At 46.3% G+C, this 25,743-nt stretch overlaps 1 long non-coding RNA gene across 1 annotated transcript; it reads right to left on the minus strand.

The window, feature by feature from the left end:
- Positions 1-502: 502 nt before the first annotated feature.
- LOC126504968 (uncharacterized) lies at positions 503-7,926 on the minus strand. Its single transcript, XR_007592770.1, has 3 exons — positions 7,830-7,926; positions 1,863-1,964; positions 503-749 (listed from the first exon to the last, which is right to left on the minus strand). It is a non-coding gene; the product is annotated as an uncharacterized lncRNA (long non-coding RNA).
- Between the last annotated feature and the right edge of the window lie 17,817 nt (positions 7,927-25,743).

Here is a 25,743-nt window from a genome sequence, read left to right on the forward strand (position 1 = left end):
TGCTATGGAAGGAATCTGCCTCCCAGGTCACTGTGTATCACAGAATGAGATCAGGCTCCTGTGCACAAGATTCTCCGGAACAGGCAGTGGCGACAACATGGCGGCCCACGAGGAAGAGAATGCAGGCTGGCTCCCAGGCCCACTTCACCAGTCAGCCTGAGGCACCAGAGGAGGAGCTGACTTGGAAGAAGAGGCATGAGTTTGATTTCACAGAGTTGTGCAAAATTTCTAACTCTTGAAGATAGCTAGAAATGCAGACGAAGCCGGGCAGTGGTGCACTCCTTTAATCCCAACACTTGGGAGGCAGAGGCAGGCAGATCTCTGTAAATTCGAGGCCAGCCTGGCAAAGCTACAGAGAAACCCTGTTTCAAAAAACAAAAAAACAAAAAAACAAAAAAAAAAAAATAAACAAACAAACAAATGCAGCCGAGAAGAGGTCAGACTACACCTTTAGGATTTAATCGCGATCCCATCTGAAGCCCGGGGTCACGGGTGCGGGGCAGAGAATCACAGGGAACACCAATCCACAGGGCACATCCAGGGGAAGCAGAATGGCGATTGCTTTGTCCAGAATGAAAAGTTCTATCTCAAGGTTGTCAGGAACACAGAGAGCCACTAAACAGTCAGTTGCACGCCAGGCACGACCTTGGGGCCTGAATCCAGAACGCAAAGGCCATCGATAGAAAGTTCCCATTGTCACGGGGAAAGAATCAGTCAGTGGACCTCACGTGCTGAGCACTGGGAAACACCTATGAGAGAAAGGGGCAGAGAGGAGAGATGCTGAATACCTGGGGGGCGGTACTTACACTAGCCCTGGGGGTCAGGCAACATTTGAGCTGACACCTGAGATTAGGGGACCATTAACTGAGGGCTCACGTAAGCCTTTTAAGTGTGTTCCTAGTTAGCCTTAAGTGTGTTCCTAGTTAATCCTAACCACCCAGCAAGGTAGGGATTGTCACGATCCCCACCTTAGAAATCCCACAACTGGTCTTAGAGCTGCTGAGCACCTTACCCAACAGCTAGCTAAGCTGGGGAAAGAGCCTCAGACAGAACCTGAGCTCACAGACTGCCCTGTGAGTAACAAATGCTTAAAACAAGTTCACCCTGGAACACTATCTGGACATATTAGCAGTGCTGTGTAGGGTTACTTCCAGGGTGGTGGCCTCATAGAGAATTAAGCAAAACGCAGAGTTACAAATGCCAGCTTCATTATCTGTTCCTTCAGGGACCTGGGGACAAGGAAGGCCCTCTGTGACACTCTGGGTTTCTTGGTTTTTGATTTTTTTTTAATCTGTAAGACAGGTCTAACACACTACCCAAAGACAATCCTGGGGAGAAAAAGATATCACCCCACGTGCCACCGTCTCTGGCACGCAGCAATACCTTCATAGGCTGGTCTCTCTGGGGACAGAATCCATCACAGATAATACATCATGACTTCATGCTAGCCTCAGCAGAGCAGTGGTGGCAGCTGCCCTGCACGCCTTCAATCCCAGCACTCAGGAAGCAGATTTCTCAGTTTGAGGCCAGCATGGTCCACCGAGTTCCATGGCAGCCAGGGCTACACAGAGAAACCCTGTCTTGGAAAAAGAAATCTGATGTCCGGCTGGACAGCTCAGTGGGTAGAGCACTTTCATGCCGTGCGTTTGGCTCTGGGTTTGATCTATTCCCAGCATGACAATGTCAGCCTGAAGCTCCAGGTAAGCAGAGCCTGGACAGAGGGCATGTCAGCTGGCAGTCCACAAACTGGGATCCTGAGAGGAAAACCCCTAGTCATCTTACAGTCGGAAGGCAATTTGTCTTATCTGGGAGAATTTGCTCAGAGACTCCACGGCCAGCCGTGTTTATTCACTGACACTCACTTCCTCCTCCTACAGCAGCCCAGCAGACAGACAGGACGAGCAGCTCCTGGGTTCTACCTTTCTGGCCGCGACCTTCCTCTGCTAGACAATTGAAGTGTTGTCCTTCAAGAGGCAGAATCAAAACAAAGAGATAAAAGCAAGCTGGCTAGCAGCAAGGCAAGATCCCTAGGTGCTCTGTGGTAAAAGCTGAGGATCTGCTGGACCTCTCCCCACGATTATGAAGAGGGGCTGCCTCACCTCATGCACAAGAGATCCTCGGCCGGGCCCTAGGAGAACAGCCGAGCTCTCCTCTGGCTTCCACAGCCTCCATCCCTCTCCCTGCTGACCACCCAGCCACAAGGGCTGCTCTGTTCTTCAGCACACTGAGGCCATTCCGCGGGAGGCATCTGCACTTGCTCAGGCTCAGAAACACTTCTGGTGTGAATGAGCCTCACACTGCCACCCGCGGGAGGAATAGAATCTCTGAAAGCCTTCCTTGAACCCAGTCCTTAATGTTCCCACCTGGACTGGCTCACAGCCTCTGCCACCAACACGCCCAGACCCCACTTCACAGCACTGATATTTCACTTTGGCATACTTTAAACTGTGGAAAACTGTCTTTTTCAGGGTTTTTATACAGGTGTCTTTTTTACCCAACTCCACCTGCAATTAAAAGATGTATGTTCCTGGGGCTGGAGAGATGGCTCAGTGGTTAAAAGCACTGGCTGCTCTTGCAGAAGACCCACGTTCAAATCCCAGCACCTACATGGTTCACAAGTGTCTGTAGCTCCAGTTCCAGGGCTTCTGACAGCCTCATACAGACATGCATGCAGGCAAATGGTGACAACATTTTTTTTTAAAAAATTAAAAAAAAAAAAACAAACCTGTACGCTCCAATAACTGTAAACTCCAGGAAAGATGTTGTCTTTCCCTTCGCAGCACCTGGCCGGTAGAAAGGGGCTCAATATATATTTATTGACTCAATAAAGGAATGTAGAAGAACATGATCAGATTGCAGAGGCAAAAAGTGAGATGTGAGTTTGAGAAAACAGTGGACCACTCATTCTGGTCCAGCTGGGCATGGATAGATGAGGTGAAATGGGAGGCCTGCAAATGACCTGGCACACTGTGGACCACAGAGAAAGTGAGAGCCACTGGGCACGGCGGGGCCTACAAAGTATTGGCCCTGTTATTGAACAAGGCAGAGTAGACAGTCCAAAAAAGCCCAAGAAAAGTCATTCGCTATTCCAGCACTGATGAAAACTAAGCTGTCTGATGGAGCATTCCAAACTATTGAGAGAGCTGGTCCAAACAGTTAAAAGGCCAAGGATGTCGGCTGGTAATGGTGGTGCACACCTTTAATCCCAGCACTCGGGAGGCAGAGGCAGGTGGGTCTTTGGGAGTTTGAGGCCAGCCTGGTCTACAGAGTGAGCTCCACTACCTAGAGAGACCGTGCCTCAAAAACGAGCAAACAAATGACATCTCTTAAAAGTTAAATGTGCATATTCAGGATGAGCGCTCTACACCTGAAGAGCCACATGAGTGACTGGCTGCAGCGTTCTCATATGCACACATAACACAAGCACTGCCCACAGTAGGAAGATTTAAGGAATCACATGTCTACCAATGAGTGGCCTGATTAATAAAATGTATTTATACCATGAACCAAATAGCAACGGCCTATGTGGACATGTGCACATACACATACAGAAACAGGATAAATGTTAACAATGTTAAAAGGAAACTAAGAACCAGGTGTAGTAGTGCATACCTGTAATCTAACACTTGGGGTGTAGCCACAAGAGGTGTGTTCTGAAGTTCAAGGCCAACCTGGACTACGGGAAGCCCAGCCTTATAAAGAGAGAGAGAGAGAGAGAGAGAGAGAGAGAGAGAGAGAGAGAGAGAGAGAGAGAGAGAGAGAGAGAGAGAGAGAGAGAGAGAGAGAGAGAGAGAGAGAGAAAATCACAGAGTAATAGGTGTATATGAAATCATTCCTATATATACTCAAAGCCGTTTAACAGTTCATTGACCGTGTGTGTGTGTGTGTGTGTGTGTGTGTGCGTGTGTGTGTGTGTATATAATATTTACAAGGACCCATCAAACTGTACATGGGCTCTGAGAAGTGGGGACAGCTGACTGTATCATTGAAAGAGCTGAAAAACAAAGTTCTTCAGAAATGTTTTCTGTATCCATGACACAGTAATAAAGAGCAAGAAATCACAATTCAAAAAAGACTGGGGGACCGTGAGACAGTTCACTGAATCTTTCCTGATGGCCTGAGTTTGAACCAGGGACCTACAAGATAGAAGGAAGGAGACAAACAACTTCCATATGTTGTCCGACTCTCTATTTTCATACCATGGTCTATATATATATGTACACACACACACGTGCGCGCAAAGACACACACATGCACACACACACGCATGCTGCTATTGAAAATATCTTGGGAAACTGAGGAGAGAAATGGTTATCTCAAATACTTTCTCTCTCTCTCTCTCATTTGGGTTTTTGTTTGTTTTATTTTTTGTTTCTCTGTGTAGCCCTGGCTGTCCTGGAACCTACTTTGTAGACCAGGCTGGCCTCAAACTCACAGAGCTCTGCCTGCCTCTGCCTCCTGAGTGCTAGAACTAAAGACATGCATCACCACGTTTATTTTTTATTTTATTGTTTTATGTGTATGAGTACTTTGCCTGCATGCATGGATGTGTACCACATGTACACAGGGCCCACTGAGGTCACGAGAAGGCACTGGATGCCCTGGAACTGGAGTAAGAGACAGTTGCAAACTGCCACGTGGGTGCTGGGAATTGAACCTGGGACCTCTGGAAGAGCAACACATGTTCTTAACTGCTAAGCCATCTCTCTAGCCCTGTCAATCAACTGATGTTTAACTTTCATTAGAGACTTTCCTTTTTCATCTATCTATGCATGTGTTTGTCTTAGTATTTTATTTCATTTTATATGCATGGGCTTTCTGACTGCATGTACACATGTGTACCTCATGTGTGCCTGGTGCCCAAGGAGGACAGAAGAGGCCATTGGATCCCCTGGTAGTGGATTTACGGGCCAGGGGCCACCATGTGGGTGCTAGAAATTGAACTAGGGTCCTCTGGAAGAGTAGCTAACGCTCTTAATCACTGAGCTATATATAGCACCAGCCCCAAATTTATTTATTTTAAAGACATGGTTTTACCGCGGAGTCCAGGCTGGCCTTCAGTCTCCCAAACTCTAGGATTCCAAGAAAGAGTACACCACCACCCGCTAAAGTCCTGGAGTGTTCATTTTGTCCCCTGGGTGTATTTACGACAAACAGAAAAGCCCAAGCCCAGTGTGGATCTAGACATCAGTCTCCCTCTCGAAAAGTCGGGCTGTCACTGCGTATGTGCCACGTGCCTGGTACAGATTTTGATACAGACTTCCAAAGCACCTGGAGGTCTGACATCAGGTAGCCAATTAACCACACTATACTAAGACATTCAGTATCTAGCACAAACCAGTAGCCCAAACCCAAATTTACACAGCTCAAAGTAAACTTTCAAACAGAAACCTCTACTTTGAGATCAGCGCTCCCATTCCTACGTAAGGTTTATCACCTTCCCATTATCAAAAATGTCATTTATTCTCAGTACAATACACCCCTTGAATTGTCCTGGGATTTACATGTTTGCACAGCACTTTCCTCTCCGTTTATAATGTGTTCTGCAGCTCGTGAAAAGTCCACAGTCTCAGCTCTTCTCCGGAGAGAAACATGAGAGCCCTGGTGCCTGGGTCAGGGTGACTCAGGCAGAGTCAATATTGGAGCTCTGAACCTTGGGCCCCAGAGTCCAGGTCCTAAGGCCTTCTGGCTCTGCTAATCCCACAGCGCTTCTCTCTTAAAGGGCTGTGATGCTTAAGGGGCCTGAGGACCGAATGTCGGCTTGCAATGCTTTCCCATCCAAAATAGCAGTCAGAAATAAACAGCCTGCAAGTTGGCAGTTAAGAATATCTGACTTTAAAGGTCTGATTCTCCATCTGTCCCTTCTGCAAATGCATAGCTAAATTGTGTTGGTACAACCGAACCATTTCTATAATTAATGTAACTTGGTTAATGATTTTTTTTTTTTAAAGAGCCCATAGGAGAGTCTAAAGCCTTCGCTTTTGTGTGTGTTTGTTCAAGTTAGTGTTATCTTGGACACCTGAGCCTCTGACAGCCACAGGCTGGCCTGTGGGTACTGACCTCGTAAAGCCAACAGTTAGGACTGTGTATATAAGGATTTAAGAGATTATTTTACCAGAATAAAGTTACTGTGTAGTCACTGACATGAATGGCATGTCTTCCCATTAACAAACTGAAGAACTTATAAGCGCCTAAAATTAAATGGAAGCTTATAAAAAAAATGAATAAGTAGGTCAAAACAGTCGGGTTACTGATAAAATTGGGCATCTTTAGTTAAAAAAAAAAAACCATTGAAGTTTCTGAGAATGTCTTTGATGCAGTCTTTAAAACACATTTACAGCCGGGATTTGATGCACACCTTTATCTCTGTGAATGAGAGGCCAGCCTAGTCTATATGCTGAGTTCCAGGACAGTCAGAATTACACAGAAACACTGTCTCAGCAACAACAAAACAACCAAACAAAAAAAAAAAATCCACATTCATATTTATTTTATTATCCAACATTTCTTATTCTAATATTTTCTTTTAATTAAAACTAAAGATCCAGGTTAGGGGCCCATACCTGTAATAGACTCAGGAGGATCAAGAGTTCAAGGATACTCTTAGCTATATAGCAAGTTTCAGGTGAGACCTTGTTTCAAAATAAACAAAGAAATAAAATAAAATGTAAACAGAGCTAAACAACTTTGAGCCATGAAGACGGCTCAAAGCAAAACCAAGTAGAAGCTAACCTGGCAGATAAAACCTGATACAGTATTCTTTTTTCGGGCTGCCTTCATGCCTTATTTTATTCCCCTACAAAATTAAACTTGTTGGTAGCTGGGTAACCTTTGTGACATCCACTGGAAAGCCTAAAACTGGAGGATCCCTGGGAGTTTTAAGGCTAGCCTGGGCTACATAACTAGACTCAACCTCAAAACAACAACAACAAAGAATAATGGTTCACACAGCAGCTAATGTGGTCCACGGAAATGAGAAAAACTATCATCAGTATCAGGTCCTTTTTGTTAGTTATTTTGAGACAGGGTCTTTCTTCGTAGCTCTGGCTGTCCTAGAACTCACTGATCTCTCATTCTGCTTCTACTCCCAGAGCGCTGTGATTACAGGCAAGGGTCACTGTGCCTGATTGACTGGTATTTTACAGTACTTGGGATTGAACCCAGGACTTCCTGCATGCTACAGGGGCATGCTACCTACTCAGCTCCATCTCCAGTCCCAGCAGGTACTTTTTAATCTACTTATTCAATTCATTTTTAGACAGCATCTCATGCACCCCAAACTGGCCTCAAGCTTGCTTTTCGGCCAAGGATAACCTTGAACTTCTGACACCCCCCCCTTCCGCACATGAGGTATAAAACCTTTCTCCTGCACTAGGCTCTGCCCACCTGAGTCTTAGACTCTGAAGGCCTCTCCTTGGGCAAACAAACAAGCAAAATCAAATCTGTGCACAAAGGCAAGCTATAAAAATGTTTTATTTTCTACATTTATTTATAGGTTGTAACCTTCAATGTATTCACTAATTAAAACACTGTAAATCTTTTCCTAGTCCTAAGATAGCCATTAGCTGACAAAGCCCCGAAACATGAGTCAGCCACAGCAGACAGAAGGCCATCTTCATCCCATCCATTTCTTGTGCCAAGGTCGGTATCACGTAATTCTTGAAATTTTCACTATGAATGAATAGCCGTTTTGTAAGGATTATCTATTCAGGCAGAAAAGATGGGGGAGGGGATGAGCACAACAAACAATTCCCTATTCAACTGGCTCCGAGTACACTCCCAAGTATGAGATGCCTTGTTCGCATTTTGTTTTTGTTTTTCTTACCTACCTCAGGCCTGGGATCCATGCAAAGAAATACATCTTGTGAGATTTTTCTAGAGTCCCGGTTAAGGATGGTGGGAGCCCCGATGCCAGGCCCGGCTTTACTTTACAGCCTGGCTGACTGAAGCTCAGAGCTGTTTGCATTTCGACACCCTTCTTTTGTTTTCCGTCCCTCAAAAGCCTCCACCAGTTCAAACAGCAGGTACAGCAGTTGGGTCAATCGAATGACCCTAGAATACTCCGGAGAGAAATTAGCAAACAGTGTGGCTATTTTTCTAAAATGCGGCCAACCACTCACTTCCTCTGCTAAACCTCACCAAGCTCAAGTGGGACCCATCTTGTTAAAAATTTACCTCAGGTTGTCCTTCCTTCTCTCTGTGCCTTAGGCAGGGTAGTGATGGGGGTGGAGGGCAGTTCTCACTCCGGGAATCTCTGCTGGGTGTTCCTTTACTCTAATGAGATGTTCACAGGAATTTACAGGTCCCCCAGCACCTGATTCTGAGACCTCTGTGATTTCCGCTGATCAAGCTCTCACAGGAAAGCAAGAGAAAGGTGTGTCGAAGAGAGGAGAGACCTGGGGAGGGTGGGCAAAGGTCCAGTTACGTAGCCATCTCTGGGCTAGTGGCTAAGTCCCGTCTCACCCGCTCCGAGGACTGCAGTCAGATTCCAGGACGTGCCCCAGAGGAGGGCTTTCCAAGAGACTTCAATAAAAATCTACATAGCTAATCTCTCCTCTTCAGGTGGAAGGTCGGTATTTGGGAGAACAGCCTGTGAGTGTGAGCCCACAGAGCCACAGATCAGAGACTCCAGACGCTGCAAGTTTATTTCCTCACGTTCTCAGGTACACAGCTGCGCTGTGCCAGGCCTGGAAACTGAGGGAATTCTAAGCCTTAGCGGCCTAGTTAGGTTTACTGTTGCTGTGATGAAACACCATGACCAAAAACAACTTGGGGAGAAAGTGGTTAATTTGGCTTAACCATCCACAGGAACCTGGAGGCAGGAACTGGTGCAGATGTCAGGGAGGGATGCTGCTTACTGGCTGGCTCCCCATGGCTTGCTCAGCCTGCTTTTTTTTAACAGAACCCAGGACCGCCAGCCCAGGAGTGGCCCCACCCACAGTGGGCTGGACCCTCCCCATTAATCACTAATTCAGAAAATGCTCTACACTTTTGCCTTCAGCCTGATCTCATGGAGGCGTTTTGTCAGTTATGGTTCCCACCTCTCTGATGACTCTAGCCTGTGTCAAGTTGGCATAAAACTAGCCGGCACACTTGGCAAGTCAGCCTATAAGGAAAATGTAGTCAAAGAGCTCCCCGGTCGTCACCGGTGGATGGCTCTGACCACCTGAGTGCCTCTCCTTCCAACTTGTACAATGAACAACTTGGAATGTTCTAGACATGTTGGAGACACCAGCCTGTAGATCTTTTAGCCCAGTTGGACTTCTGCTTCCTCTCACTTTCCTACATTTCATTTAGACTCCACGGTGGTCTGTTGCTGTGATACCCTCTGCCAATTCCTTAAACTGCCCAACTTTGAATTTTCTACAGCTCTGTCTAGACAGCAGCTCCAGCCCTGGAGTCGCCCAGCCGTCTTTTCTCCCCTTCCTTGCTTGCCATCAGTCAGGCCCTGCTGAGCATGGTGGACAGGGTCATGGTCACCTGGCCACCACACCAACAACTGTGTCACGTTTCTCTTTAATTCTTTTTTGTTTGTTTGTTTGTTTTTGTTTTCTAGGACAGGGTTTCTCTGTGTAACAGCTCTGGCTTCGTAGACCCAGGCTGGCCTTGAACTCACAGAGAGAGATGCTTGCCTTGGGACCCAGGGCAGCTTGGTACACACCAGCCACAGGCCCTATAGACCAACCGGAAGGTAAACCTGAGTCTCAGTTTACCCTAAGACAATGCCTGGTTCCAAGAAAGACCACAAACTGAGACCACCCACACTCCACCCAGAAACAGACCATCCACAGGAAATTCCTAACGTTCCAACCATTGTAGATAGGATCACCTGCCAGCACACACCCATTGCTTTTCACCAGGACACCCCTAGACAAATGTTAGCCAATCAGGGGTTCTGAACCTCAAAACCCCTCTGCTATTATAAAAACCCTACCCCAACTGTGCTCAGGGCTCTCTGTTTGCGCCAATACATTGGGCATATGGGGAATCTGAGTTCTCTTACTTGTGTAAGAATAAAGGTTCTTTGCTTTTACGTACGGGACTCATCTCCTTGTTGGTTTTGGGAGGCTCCACTGATCTCGGTATAACAGTCTCTGCCTCCCGAGTACTGGGATTAAAGGCATGCGCCACCATTGCCCTCTTCTCTTTAACTCCTCGCAGTGGCTATTTCAAAGCTTCTCCCCCACCATCAGCTCTCTAAGACACCCCCCTCTCCTTCAGCTCCTGATGCTTAGGGCTGTAGACTTCTCCACCACCACAATTGCCTTCCCTCCTGGCCTTTGCTCTGAGATCAACTCTCCCGTCTGGGTTCTACCTCCCCTCCTTGACTGTCACCCACACAACACGTTGTCACCTTTCATCACGGAGCACATTAATTCCATGAGAAATTCTCCTAATTCTGCCTTCAAACTATCTCCCAACCCTAGCAACTTTCCCTTAGCACAGGAGGTGCAGTCACCTCTAGGCCTTGGTCTCTGCTTTGAACAGTGCCCCTTCCGGGTTATCCTTAGCAGTGACCTTCTGCAAAGGTCACATCTCAGGCTTCTCTGCTCAGATCCCTCACTTGGCTTTCCACTTAGCAGAGGAGAAGCTGAGTCTCTCTCTCTCTCTCTCTCTCTCTCTCTCTCTCTCTCTCTCTCTCCGTCCCCAGACCTGACTGCACTGTTGCATGAGAACTTTCTGTCATGGTAGAAAATGACGTGTGCCCATCTTCCCAGGTAGCAGCTGACCACCGGAAGTGTGCTGATGTGTCTAAGAAAGGGAATGCTTCTGTTGTGTGTGGAAACAGTCTCATGAACCCCACGCAAGCCTCCAGTTCTCTCTGTAGCCAAAGCTGACTGTGAACTTCTTTGGCTTTTGTTTTTGTCTTCTTTTATTTTGTTTTTAAGCCGTGGTTTCACTGCACGTCGCTGGCTGGTTTCGAGCTCACAGAAATCTGCCGCCCTCTCCTGCCGTCCAGGAGTTTCTTATCCTCCTCATACTGGGATCACAGGTACGTGCCACCACACTCAGGTTTATGCAGTCCTAAGGGTCAAATCCTGGGCTTTGTGTATGCTGGACGGGTACTCCACCAATTGAGCAACAAACCCAGCCTGATTCTTGGCTTTTCAGCCAGCTGACATTAACCCCAATGTTCCGAGTTACCACGCTACAAAGCCCAGCTTCATGAGGTTAACTCCCGTCTCCCTACATCCGCTTGCCTAAGCCTACATTACCTGGACAAACTACAGCAAAGCCCTGGCATACTTTCCTCATGGCTTTCCATCTTGTCATAAATCCAAGCCAGGGCTGGAGATGTGGTAGAGTTCTTGCCTAGCGCGTTCGCAGCCCTAAGTCCACTCCAGTGACAGATGAATTAATGAATGAGTGGCAAAGACATTTCCTATCTTTATCTCCAAGGCTTTATATGACCTGGAGACTCCACCCATCTCTGACGTCAGTCCCTACTCCATTCTCTTCCCTGTGCACGCCCATTTAGTGACAACACCGCCAGAGTGCGTCAATCAATTCTGTGGCCTTGGGTCATTGCTCACACTTCTCTCTCTCTCTCTCTCTCTCTCTCTCTCTCTCTCTCTCTCTCTCTCTCCTTGGAACATTCTCTGCCCAATGTTGATGTGGACTGAATGGTGCTCCCTTACTTCCTCCAGGCCTACCCCACCCTACCCAAACTGAAAACTGTCAAAGCCAGCACCCTCCTACCCTCGTCCCTGTCCAAGGGCTCTGCCTAGTCACTCAGTCTCCCTCCTGTTTATTGTATCTTTGTCTGCATACCATCTGTTTCCTGGGCAAGGGTAGAATTTACAAAAATACTAATACCCAAGGTAGCCTCCCGCACAGAACAGGCATGTAAGAACAAGAACGCTGAAGTTAATGGACGTTGGGACGGCTTCCTGATGTAATGACTTCTGAGGAGTCTCCACTTGGGCCTGGGACCGAGTGTGTTTCTGCAGCTGCTCCCTGGGACGAGGGCGAGAGTGGGTTCCCTAAAGACAGTGCCCTCGCTCGACAAGGGCAACACCACCTCAGCTCTGTGAGCTCCTGTCAGTGCTGGCTGCATCCTTCTCACCCGTGCAAACAGGACCAATTACTCAGGCTCAATGGCACACTCTTCACATTTCCCCTCGTGGTCGGGTCCTCACAGCCAGCTGGCGGCTTTCTGAGGTCAGCTACGAAGATGCACGAAGTGACCACACAGCTTCCCCATTCGCCTTTTCTCTCTCATCTGTTTGTCCCAGTCCCTTTTTACAACATTGCCATTAGAGTTTCAAAATGCCCTGCTAAATGCTCAGGCCAGCGTTCGGAAACTACGCCTCTGAGAGTGCCACTATCTATTCTAAACTTGTTACAGTCGGCGAATAAAGTGTGGTAAGTAAGCTTACAGCCAGGTCAACAGAAAGAATTAACTTCCTCCTAACCTGCTAGACAAAATAAAGGCGACTTTCCCCCTTTCTCATGTTTTACATGCTAATGAGGAGCAGTCATGCCACGGGGAGTAAAAATAATTTGCGTCATTAGTTCTAATTATGTACACCGCGAAAGCTTCTGCTGGAAATGTCAAAACATACATATCTGCTATTTTCAAATCCTGTTGCTTTCTGTTGGTAGCTCACCGAGGCACCAACGAGGAGAGAAATTACATCTTTGGCTACAAAAACAAACAAACAAATGTGTGATCGTAGTCACCGGACAGAAGAGTAGAGCCGTGAGGACTCTTGTGCCTTTTTACTTGTCGGCTGCAGGTGACAGGTGAAGCTGTTTGCTGCACAGTACAGACACTGTGACACAGACGGCAAAGATCAGGGTTCTCTGAGTCCCCTGCAGACAATGTAGCCTCACCCACACCGGGTGGCCATCCTTCAGCAGGGAGCTGTGTGTGTGTGTGTGTGTGTGTGTGTGTGTGTGTGTGAGAGAGAGAGAGAGAGAGAGAGACAGACAGACAGACAGACAGACAGACAGAGACAGAGAAACAGAATGAATCTCCATTGATATGTCTCTCATGACCCCATTCACTTATGAATTGCAAATTACATTTCAAAATGACTTCGCTCAAAATACCCAGACACCTGACCACAGACTGCCAGCCTAATGCTAAAATAGGCACCTTGATCAGCTCACCCTATGACTTTAACCACGCAGCTGCATCTGACCATGTAATAGATATCTTTGCCAAAAGAAATATGAACAACGCTGGGAACTGGTTACACACTTGGGATTGGGCCAAACTTTGCAGGAGTGATGGCTCTGTTGTCTGGAGTGTCTCAGGGCCAGGACACTTTTCTCAACGATCTGGCTCTATATAATGAAAGCAAATAGGAGAGAATCAGACGTGCCCAGAACCTCTCCCTGCCTAATATGGGAATAGCAACTAACCATCAAGATGTTAGCGTCGGCTCACAGCTGATGACTCACCTTTAAAGTCGTACAAAAGAAAATGAGGCCAAACCATTTGCAAGACAATTTGTAATGTGTATCAGGAGTCATAAAGATGTTTCCTCCTGGTCCCTTGACACAGTCATCTTACTGGAACTCAAAATACGATGCAAATGAAAATGTGTTTGATATAAAATCTGAGTCAATCCAAGTACTCAATAATAAGGAAAATGGAAATTATGGTGATTTCCTAAAGAAATATTCCACAGCCATTACAAATTAATTAGGAAACTGTCACCATAGAGAAAAACACCAAGAATGATGTGAGATGCAGAATATAAATTATAGAGTCAAATGCATTTTACAATTGCAGTTATGTTCAAATATATCTGAATGAAACAACAGGAGTGTGAGTGTTTCCTATACTTTTATAGCTTTTTAAAATGCCAATCTATCATTTTAATTTTGTTTTTGTTTTTCGAGACAGGGTTTTTCTGTGTAGCTTTGGAGCCTGTCCTGGAACTCCCTCTGTAGACCAGGCTGGCCTTGAACTCACAGAGATCCTCCTGCTTCTGTCTTCCAAGTTCTGGGATTAAAGGCAGGCGTCATCACTGCCTGGCTTCATTTTAATATTTTTTAAAGGAAGAAGGACTAGGAAGGTAGTAAACCCAAAGGCTGGGCACACAGTAATCCTAGTTCTCTGAAGTCTGTGCTGGGAGGCCCAGGAGTCCGGGTTACAGATAAACACCATGTCTCAAAAACAAACCAGAGAAATAGAGCGAGATAGAGACAGCAAGAGAGAAAGAGAGAGAGGTTATATACAATGCTTCATATCCCCCTCTATTTAAAGTGTTTAATAAATGAGTGCGGGAACCTTGTGAAAGCCTTTGACAGCGGAATGAGTACTTAGCTTTTCCTCTTTCCCCATGACTTCCCAGGATGCAGTGGGCAGGTAGGAAACTCTTTCCACAGAAGCCCCTGGCTCAGTCCCTCCCTGGGGAAATCGGCCTTAGGAATCCGGACCCTAAGTTTCTGTTATTTCCAAGGAAGACCTACTTTAATAACAAAACAAAACAATAAAACTCAGGGTGCACTGCACTTCCTGCACCCACTCCTGTTTCTCTGGATGGCACACAAGTTTCCTGGACTAGACTTTGGGCCCTCTGCTAAATAAAGGTAGGAAATCACACAAGTGTGAGATCTTTGTTTTGATGTTTGCGTCTCCAAAAAAGATTCACACACACACACACACACACACACACATACACAGAGTATACCCTGGGTCCTGGGCTCCACTCTCCACAGAAAGATGAAGATAACGAGGTGGCAGTTACTGGATTTGACCCTAGCTTTCAGTTCTGCCTCCACATATTCTTTGTGTTTTTATGTCACATAAGCATAAATAGGGAAAAGAATGAACGCCTACTACAGATTTGCTTCGCTGTCCACGGACCAAAACATTGGTAAGAGCTGAGAGATGGGCCAAGGAGATGGCCCAGCAGCTGCAGCACTTGCTATAGGAGCAGACACCCAGAGTTGGATGGCAGAAAAAGAGAATGAGTCCCACAAAGTCCTCTGACTTCCACTTGCATGTAATGGTGTACACAGCTGCTCATGTGACTATCACATGCATGTCATGGTATGTGTATAGGTACTCAAGTGGCTTTCACATACATGCCACAGTTTGCACACAGATACTCATGTGACTATCACGTGCATGACGTGGTATGCACACAAGTGCTTATGTGACTACCCTATGCATGTCATAGGATGCACACAGGTGTTCATGTGACTATCACATGCATGACGTGGTACGCACACGGGTGCTCGTGTGGCTATCACATCCATGTCACAGCATGCACACAGATGCTCACATACAAACACACAATAATAATAAATTTTTAAAAAAGAATTCAGGTGCGTAGTCCAGCACAGCCCCGGATGAGTGAATTCTTAGCCAACTCCTTGATCACTCCCACATGCCATTAAATAATAAGAAATGAAAAAAAAAAACCCTACTGTTTTCATTATCGATATATATATATATAAACTATACCGTTTAAAATGAGTGTCGATAACTATCTGAAGAGAAAAAATTAATTTTCCAGAATAAAAATATCTATCAAGCTCTTCCCCAGCCATCACACCCATGTTGCTTAAAAATTGTGGAGCCCTTGGGTCAAGGAGACAGTCAAGTCGGCTTTCAGCAGAAAATGTGCCACTCTGCACGAAAATGGCCACTTAAGCAAGAATGTGGAAATGATTTATCTCCCCGTGTAGAGTCACAACGGCACATCAGTCAGGAGCCATGCTCCTACACACAGCAGAGCACTCAGGGGCCAGAGAGCTGGGGACCTAACATCCTAAAATTACCTTAATAAAAGTTAAGTTACCCACATCCCAAAGAATAAAAAGCCACTGACAACAATAATGTTTAAATTCAGAACAGCAGAACATAAAGCACTTCTGTGCCCACCGCATAATCGGAGTCTTCCAGAATTGGTGGCAGGATGCAGCGGGATGAGCCGAGTGTGAGGACAGAGGCAGGAGGAGAGAGGAAGGAGCTGTAGGCCTGAGTAGAGGCTGCTGTTTAGCTTTATCACGGCAGCATTCCGAGCCCAGAAAGGCACTTGAATGAATGACTGAATGGATGAATGAATGAAGGCATGCACAAATAAAGTATCAACATTCACCAAAGACGGCACAGTTCTCAGGTGAAATTAAAGAGCCATGCGAATTTACCTTAAATCAGAGAAGTGGAGATGTTTACCACATATTGCATTTAGGTAATGGTAATCTAGCTCAGGGCGCCACACGTAGGACAAGGCTAAGACCATCCTAAAAGATCATGTCTGAAAAGTCAATCATGCTAGAGTTTCAGAAATTTCTCCCTTAAATTATCTCCTAAGTTTTGATTGCACACACATGAACACACACATGCGCGTGCGCACACACATGCACACACGCACATACACAGACATGTACACACATGCATGCGCACACACACACATGCCCACACACACCCTTCCAAATGAAGCACCTCTACCTGCTGATCCGCGGTTCCAGTTGTGTGCACCAGCTGAGCTCAGCAGCTGCTGAGAGCGGGAATTGGAAGGGGGCCACAGGCCGAGAGGCCCCCTGACTCCTGGAGCAGCCACCCCAAAGCACACCCCACCCTATTATTTGGATCCCTCCCGGACCTTTCTTTGTAGTACTTATCACTGTCCAGTCATCTTGCTGGTCGCCTTCTGTCTGGCTACTCTCACCAGAATGTCCTTTCCAGGAGGGCCAGAACCTAGGCCGCCTGTTTCCTCTCTGACCCCAATGCCTGCCACCTAGAAGAGATCCAGAGTCTTGAAAATGAATGGATGAAGTTGGGCGGTGATGATTTTAATCCCAGCATTGCAGAGGCAGAGGCAGAGGCAGAGGCAGAGGCAGAGGCAGAGGCAGAGGCAGAGGCAGAGGCAGAGGCAGAGGCAGAGGCAGAGGCAGAGGCAGAGGCAGAGGCAGAGGCAGAGGCAGAGGCAGAGGCAGAGGCAGAGGCAGGTGGATCTCTAGCCTGGTCTACAGAGTTCCAGGACAACCAGGGCTACACAGAGAAACCCTGTCTCAAAACAAACAAACAAACAGAAAACAAAAACTGAAAGAAAGAAAATGAACGAATGAGTGACTGAACGAATAGGAAGTCCAATGACAGTGTTCATAGGTATCGCTGGCTTCAGGACGGTGAAAACATCTTCAGCTGCCGTCCGTTACATGCAGTACAGGATGGGTGTTTCGCTGTTGTTCTTTTGAGTCTGGATTTCCTTCTGTGGTCCAGCCTAGCCTAGAACTATGCAGCCCAGGCAAACTCAAACTTAGAGCAATTCTCCTGCCGCATTCCCTCCCTTTGCTGTGAGTCTGACTGTGAGACACCACAACTGGCTCTGGGTTACTTACTTGTTTTTACTTTGCTGTTCTTGTCTGAGGTACTGAGGCAAGCAGTCTTCCTCCGACTGAGCTCAACCCCTCAGAATTCTGTTTTTAAAGAAGATTTGATGAAAGGCTTCCTAAGTAATTGACATATTTACTCCTGATGAGTGATCCAAGGCCTCGCATTCCACACAGTTAAGTCCTTGACAGTTCAAAGATCAAATTGCTCTCAAATCGAAGGGAAGGCCTCTTTTTCTTAAAATACATATTTAAAATTCAGATGCTAAATGTCAGTAATAGTAATGTGTGCCTATAGCAGCACTCAAAAAGCTGAGGCAGGAGGATTGCTGCAATTTTCAGGGTGGCCTGGGCAACAGTGTGAGACTCTGTCTGGAAAAAAAAAAAGGAAAAAAAAAAAAGAAAAGAAAAGATCCCCCCCCACACACACACACTCCAACCCAAAACGAAGAAAACCAATAGTAAAAATCAACATGGAAGCAGCAGGCTTCCACCCGGCCATCTGAAGTCACTGCTCAGTAGTCCCTGAGAGTCCCATAGGGGTCTTAAGTGTCACTGCAGAGTTATACAAAGTCTTATTTGTAGCAATGCAATCGAGGCTATTACTCTTTTATTTTGCCTTAACCTAGCAGCTATAAAGGTTTTTGTTATTTGTTTTTTGTTATTTGTTATTGACTGTAGCTGGGGGTCTAAGGAAAAGCGTCTTCTTCGCAGGGTCTTTCCCTTCAGCAGGGCCTGTAGCAAGTTCTCTGTAGGCCTCTCTACTGCACCAGCTTGAGTCCAGGCTTAACTTTGACAGTGTTCTGCACTCCTGAATTACTGCTCGACTTTGCAAGCTGGGCGGGCTCTTTAGATGTGCTGCATCTACAGGATGAATCTACTTCGGCTAATCTCAGGGATGAAAGATGGTGTTGAGTAGTGGCGGACACGGCCAAGCCTGATGACCTGAGTTCAATCCTCAGGACAGGCGTGCTAGAAGAAAGCCAAAGCCTGCGAACTGGCCTCTCATCTCCACACATGCTCTCTCTCCCTGCCTCCTCCATCTCTCTCCATCTCTCTCTCTCTCTCTCTCTCTCTCTCTCTCTCTCTCTCTCTCTCTCTCTCTCTCACACACACACACACACACACACACACACATTAAATAAGTAAATAGTGGCAGTGGTGGCACAGGCCTTTAATCCTAGCACTCAGGAGGCAGAGGCAGGTAGATCTCCGAGTTCAAGGCCAGCCTGGTGTACAGATTCAGTCCCAAGGCAGTCAGGGCTACACAGAGAAACCTTATCTCAATCCCTGCCCCACCCCATGCCCCCCCCCAAAAAAAAAGAAAAAAGGAAAGAAAGGAACAGATTTAAAGTTGCCTGGTATCAACTCTGAGAGGAGAGCATCACCTGTTTCGTCTACCAGGACCTCAGACAATCGGCAGCCCATTTGCTGAGGGAATCTGTTTAAAGAGGGCTAAGAAGAAGGACGTTTGTACGTGCAGACTCCCGAGCAGGTCACTTCCTTTCCACTCAGGGAATCTCAATTTACGGGTGTGTGGGTGTTTAGCAAGTCTCTCAGTCAGATTCCCAGACTGAGGTAACTGAGGAGCACTGAGTAGGAGCCCTAAGAGGGAAAGTGTTTCTTCTTAGGCCTCTTCACTACCACATCTAAAATGGCTGACCCTAGCAGAGCCTGGCAGTGCTCAATTCCGGCACTGAGGGAGCAAAGGCGGATGGATTTCTGTGCGTGAGATCAGTGTGGTCTACGTCGTGAGTTCCAGAACAGTCAGGGCTATGTAGACAGACTCTGTCTCACTCCAGCACATGCTACCACCTCAGTACACATCTGCCTTGTTTGCTGATGGTTTGTATTTTTTTCTATTCTTAAAAAAAAAAAAAATCAAAATTTACATCAAGCATAGCAAATAAGTTTACCAGAAAGAAACAAACCATGACAGAAATCACAGAGAACTCTTATGCAAAGAAACCAATCCAAACGTTTTAGAGCAAGAACAGCAGCCCGGGACAAACTTTACCACACTGGCTCTGGGGCCAACTGTGACTGCTGACATTACAGCTATCCAGGGGCTACCGTGGAACCTGAACTACGAGGCACAGAGGACAAGGCTGCCCAGGGAGAAAAGAGGCTTAGACAATTGCCCCGCTGTCTGTCGTTCCCCTTCCGAATGACCAGGCATTGCTGGGGGTTCTCTTCATCCATCTTGATGAACAGAATGCTGTGTCAAGTGTCCTTTTTTTCAAAAATGTGTAAGAACTTCAGCAAATTTTGCCCTTTTCTCAATTCTATGAAGAGCTCTATTTCACTCCGTCCTCTGTCATCCTTCCATCCCATCTCCCCGACCCCCATCACTTTGAAACAGGCTCTGAGCTGCCCTGACTTGTCTTGAACTTACTCTGAAGCCCTGGTAGATCTTGGACTGGTGATGGTGATCCTACTTTAGCCTCCTGGGTGGCTGGGATGACAAACATGGTTTTCTGTGCACACTGGTGTACACTGTATTTAAGTGTGGTCTTTTGTTAACTAATGAATGTTAGATACTGTATCAAAAGCCAACAAATGTTGATGCTGGCCTGGGCTACTTAGTGAGTTTCAAAGAAGGAAAGGAGAAAGAGAGTGAGAGTGAGGAGGGAGGAGGGAGGGAGGGAGAGAGAGAAAGAGAGAGAGAGAGAGAGAAGGGCTGTTATACAGAGAAACTGTCTCGAGAAAAAAAAAGAAAGAGAGAGAAAAGAAAAAAGAAAAACTGGTGTCAATGGAAGGCTTGATTTAGCTGTCCTTTCCATCTCCCTCTAGAAAGGACAAGGTAGATGGCAGTGAGGGAGGGGTGGCTATTATCCCAGCTCCTCAGGATGTAAGATGGGAAAATTACAAATTCAAGGCCAGCTTGGGCTACGTAGCGAGTTTAAGGCCAACCAGGATAACTCCATGAAAACTACTTTGAATATAAAATGAAGAATGAGTTGGGGGCGGGGGGGGGGGGATACAAGCGAATGGTAGGGTACCTGCCTAGCTGGTGCAGAGCTTTGGGCTCCAATCCTAGCATGCACACACACACACACACACACACACCCCAGCACGGCTACTCCTGCACAAGAGAAAGGGCGGTCAAGACCTGAGCGCACCCTCTCTTCTCTCCTTCACCAGGACCCTTTGTCACCTCATGCTGTGAGTTTCAAGTTATAAACTACTTCTAGTGGGTCCCAGCCGGCGCTCTCAAAAATTAAAACAGGATATATCTTATCAGAGGTCAACAACAGAAATCACAGTTCTGTAATGGCGCAGTAAGTTTACTGTGTGCCTTCTAGGTGGCGTCAGTCTAGCTTTTACTATGCCAGTCATGGGAAAAGCATTTGGAAGCTTCCACAAAACCAATAAGAAACTACTCTCGCCCTCATCCAATCAGAAATTAAATTTCTAAGCAATAGGCCGGGTAGTACAGACCTGAAATCTAGGTATCTAGAATGATCATGAATTTGATGCCGGTATGGACTTCACAACAAATTCTAGGCCAGCCTGGATGACATAATGAGGTCATCTCAGAAAAAAAAAAAAAAAGGCTGGGTGGTGGTGGTCTCAATAAACAAAACAAAACAAAAAAGGTGGGGCTGTGGTGGTGTACTCCTTGAATCCCAACAGGTAGCAGGTGGACCTCTGAGTTTGAGGCTAGCCTGGTCTACAGAATAAGTTCCAGGGTAGCCAGGTCTACACGGAGAAACCCTGTCTTGAAAACAAAACAAAATAAAAATGACAAAAAAAAGAAAAAAAGAAAAGAAAATATTAAATTCCCTAATCGAGTATCTAAAGAAAAACTTAGAGCAGATGTATTCTTCAATAGTGACCTAAGCCAGCTGTAAATCTCCAGACATCTGTCTTGAGTTGCCCAGACCCGCGGGGGTGTTGACAGTGTGCCACAGTAAACACTGCCCCACCCGCTATGCCATAGCTAAGCAGCCAGCTTCCACCACAGACCTCACGCCTCTGCGCGTCCTTTCTTCGGGCCATACTCCTCTTGTCCTCCGAAAGCTTCCTCTGCTGCCGGTACTCACGTCCTACAAGCACAGCCTCCGGCATTCCCTCGACCTCCTCTCCTCACTGCCCTGTGGAAGGAGTGCCTTCCACGAGCCAGTTGGTACGAACAAGAGCGACAGAGGCCTTGCTTCCAAGTAGCCCTGGGCTTGCCTTCCTGGGGGCCAGGCAAGTAGGACGGGATCGGAACGGAACCCTCGGGTAGTGGTTGTGTGGGTCTCGCAGCAGCAGGCACGGCTATTATCCCCAAGAAGACTGGCAGCTGCCAGAGCAGGCGGCGGTTTGAAACCAGGGAGTCAGGAGTGTCAAAAATAAGGGGAGTTGGGAAGTTCAGGCAGTCAGTGAGGAAATGGTGGTTTCCCCTGTGCCCGGGGGAGCCAACTGCAAACATACTCTAGGGCTATGGCATGATATTTCCCGGGGAGACTAAAGTGGAAGAGCTAGGAAGACTAAGGCTGCAGGTCAGCCGGCCCAGTGCTGAGTGCTGAGATTAAAAACACATGCCACCACCACCCAGCTTAGGCAAGTCTTGACCTCATAAAGATTCACCGACCTTTGCCTCCAGAGTGCTGGGATTAAAGGTTGATGACACCATGCCCACTTCATGTCTTTCTTTGTAACAGATTTTACTTAAACCCCTTGAGAGGAAGAAATATGCCTGATTCTTTTTTCAGGTCTTTTTTTTTTTTTTTGTACAATTTCATTACATTTGTTTTATATGTATATGTGTGTATATATGTATATGTAATTCTTTTCTCCTGGCATAAGTATTATATATACAGATAATGTAATTTGATCAGATTCTCCCCCACTCATCTGATTCTTGACTGCTGACAGCTAACAGTACCTTGGCATTCAATAAACATTGTTATGGAGCGATGTCATATTTGAAAACGGAGATATTGAAATTAGAGTTCTTTTTGGGGAAAAGTTAAATCATGACGTCAGCTCTTTCACTGTCTTACACGGCCATGGCGTATGGGAATACTGGCCTATTAAAAAGGCGGTATAAAATGTGACCTTTCTTTTCATCTCTGTGATTATGATTGTTAGTTAATTCTACAACTGTTGTTGGTCTGATGTTGGGGTGTTCTCAACAACACAGAGCATCTAAAGCATGGGATATGAGGTGGCACATGCCTATGATTCCAGCGCTGGGAGGCAGGAGCTGTAGTCTGAGGCTAGCCTGGGCTAGATTATGAGACCCTGCCTTAAAACAAGCAAACATGGCTTATTCTAAGTGTTCATGCATCCACTGCCAATTTTCCATTAAAGAAGGAATACTGACACTCACGTCTATTTTCCTGGTACCGGGAACTGAATTTAGGGCCTTGTACATATTGGGCAAGTACTGGGTCACTGGGCTCCACCCCCAGACCTCTTTTTATTTTTTATATTAAAACAGGGTCTCATTAAGTTGCCTTGGCTAGCCTTGAACTTGTAATCTTCCTGCCTCAGCCTCCTTAGTGGCTGAGATTACAGGCCTGGGACATCGGATAGGGCCGAGCTACCCTTTGAGAAACTTAGGTCCTAGCTGAATGGTGGTGGCACACACCTTTAATCCCAGCACTCAGGAGGCAAAGGTAGGTGGACCTCTGTGAGTTCGAGGCCAGCCTGGTCTACAGAGCGAGTTCCAGAAGTCCTATCTCGAAAAACCAAAATAAATAAATAAATAAAAAGGAAAAGAAACTTACATCCTTAAATCTGCTGGAAAACACTAAATAATGTCAACATGTTATAAAAAAAAAAAGTGAGATCTTGGGCTGGAGAGATGGTGCAGCGGTTAAGAGCATTGACTGGGTTCAATTCCCAGCAACCACATGACAACTCATAACTATGTGTAATTCCAGTTCCAGGGGATCTGACTCCCTCACACAAACAAACATGCAAGAAAAACACCATTGCACATAAAAATAAATAAATCTTTGCTGGATGGAGTGACACATGCCTTTAATCCCAGCACTCAGGAGGCAAGAGGCAGGTAGATCTCTGAGCTCCAGGCCAGCCTGTCTACAGAGTGAGCTTCAAGCCAGTCTGGTCTACAGAGTGAGCTCCAGGCTAGCCTGTCCTTAAAGAACAACAACAAAGTGGGATTTCCACAACAGAGCAAATGTAGCACATAAAACTACATTACTCTTATACAGGTATCCTATACAAATTTGCTAACAGTATTAACTCCTTAAAATAAAAAAAGCATGAATTATGTCTTAATAACAATAAAAAAATACAGGCTTTCAAGTAGAAGTGCTTGAAATTCCTGTACAGGATACAAAGGTCAAATCCCACTAGTCAAGATCGAACGTGCCTATAATCTCAGCATTCAAAGAAGCAGAATGCTGACCAGAAGTTTGGGCCAGCCTGAGCTACATAGTGGTGTCCAGGCCTGCTAAGAATTATATACTGAAAACCTGTCTCATAATAAAAGGGTTGGGGGTGACAGCTCAGTGGGCAAAGGGTTTGTCACCAGCCTAGGACTTATGTGGTCAAAGGAGAGAACCAAATTTCTCCAGTATTCTTCTACCCCCCCCCCCACAGCACCATGACATACATGTATGCATATGACACACATGCACAAAATAAGGAAATAAATATAGATTTGGCTTTATTTTAAAGAAGTTGAATCCTAAATATAAATAAGCAACAAACTTTATTTCCTTTTGCAGGGGAGGGAGGTTGAACACGTTGACTTAAGAGGAGTATAGAAATCAATAATTAGATTACACAGTAGACATTCATGTGGCTCTCTTGGTAAGAAAATTTACATGCCAGTTGGTGGTGGTTACCTTTAATCCCAGCACTTGGGAGGCAGAGACAGACAGATCCTTTGTGAGTTCGAGACCAGCCTGGTCTACAAAGAGAGTTCCAGGACAGTCAGAGCGGTTAAACAGAGAAACCCTGTCCCAAAAAGAAAAAGAAAGAGAGAGAGAGAGAGAGAGAGAGAGAGAGAGAGAGAGAGAGAGAGAGAGAACTTTCGAAATATTGTCAAATTCTGTGTCTCTCTCTGTGTGCATGGGGGGGGAGGGTGGAGAGAAATATAGAGAGGGTCTCAGGTAGCCCAGACTGGCCTCAGACTGCCTTGGCAGCTGAGCATGGCCTCGATGCTCTTTTTCCCACTCCTGTGTGCTGTAGTTTCAGGTGTGCAGGGACCAGACCCAGGGCTTCAGGCATGCTAGTCAAGCATTCTGCCAAGTGAGCTACGTCTCTAGGAATGGAGCCCAGAGCTGCGCAGTGCTAGGCAAGTTTTCTACCACTAATCTAAGCTCCAGCCCTAGTACACTTTCTAATTTTTCTTCCATTCTCAAGACACATAAAACCACTTTTTTTTTTTCAAGACAGAAGAGTATCACTATGCAGCCCTTTCTGTCTTGAACTTCCTGTGTAGATCAGGCTGGTTTTCCAGCTTGCAAATGGCAAGCATTAGCACTGTAGAGTGTCCACACTGAGAATTGCACATGGCCGAACACAGCAGCATCAGAACAACCACACCGAGAACTGCACATGGCCGGACACCGCGGCATCAGAACAAAAGAATCACCAGCGGGACAGAGCTGGATCCTATAAAAAGGAGTAATTAAAAATAGAAGCTTCGCTCCCATGCATCCAGTCAGCCGAGTTCTGCTGGCCAAGGGCTTTAATGTAATGTGGGCAGTTAGCATTCCCTGGGCTCTAAGCCTAACCTGTCTCATTGTCCTCTGCTCGTCTGGTCACAACAGTCCAGAAAACCAAGCAGGCAAGTATGTTTATATCCATTTATGCAGGTGGTAGTAAAAAACACAGGCAAGGGCCGGCAACATGGCTCAGAGGGTAAAGGGCCTTGCTGCAAAGCCCAGAGACCTGCATTCCATTCTCAGAACCCACAAAGGGAGGGAAAGAACCAACTCCACGAGGATTAAAGCCGTGCGCTGCCACCACCCGGCTTACTCAAAGTTTCTTCACACTGTGTTCATCCTGTAATGGGATTCCTGTTATCCTGCCTTTAGGTCTGTTGAGCAATAAATGAGGTAACGGCAGCAGAATGGATGTCCCCATCAAGCCGCCCACTCTTCAGGCCGCGTGGCCATCGAGACATGCTCTGTCAGGGCGGTTCTTTAAGTTTATGCAGCTCCAAAATTAGACTTCTAAGCAACGGCTCGAGTTTGGGCCAGATACAAGCCATTTCTAACATACTGCGCCCTATCCTTCCCCCTCCAGCCTGTCGCAGACGCTCCTGCTGGCATGCAGCCACGATTGGGACTCAACCCCTTTGTCATTGCTGCATGCTATAGTTGTCCCTCAGACAATGCCTACAAAATAAGACTTGTCTTTAAGGGAAATGATTTTTTTTTTGAAGGAAGAACCCTGGAATGAGAAACAGTAAGCAACTGTACTTTGTCTCATTTTCAAAAAGCTAAATATGAAACTAATATAAGTAAGGTT

This window comes from Alexandromys fortis, unplaced genomic scaffold (genome assembly GCF_014885135.2).
Source record: "Alexandromys fortis isolate MF-2015 unplaced genomic scaffold, M_Fortis_MF-2015_v1.1 scaffold_58, whole genome shotgun sequence".
In the NCBI taxonomy this organism is placed as follows: Eukaryota; Metazoa; Chordata; class Mammalia; order Rodentia; family Cricetidae; genus Alexandromys; species Alexandromys fortis.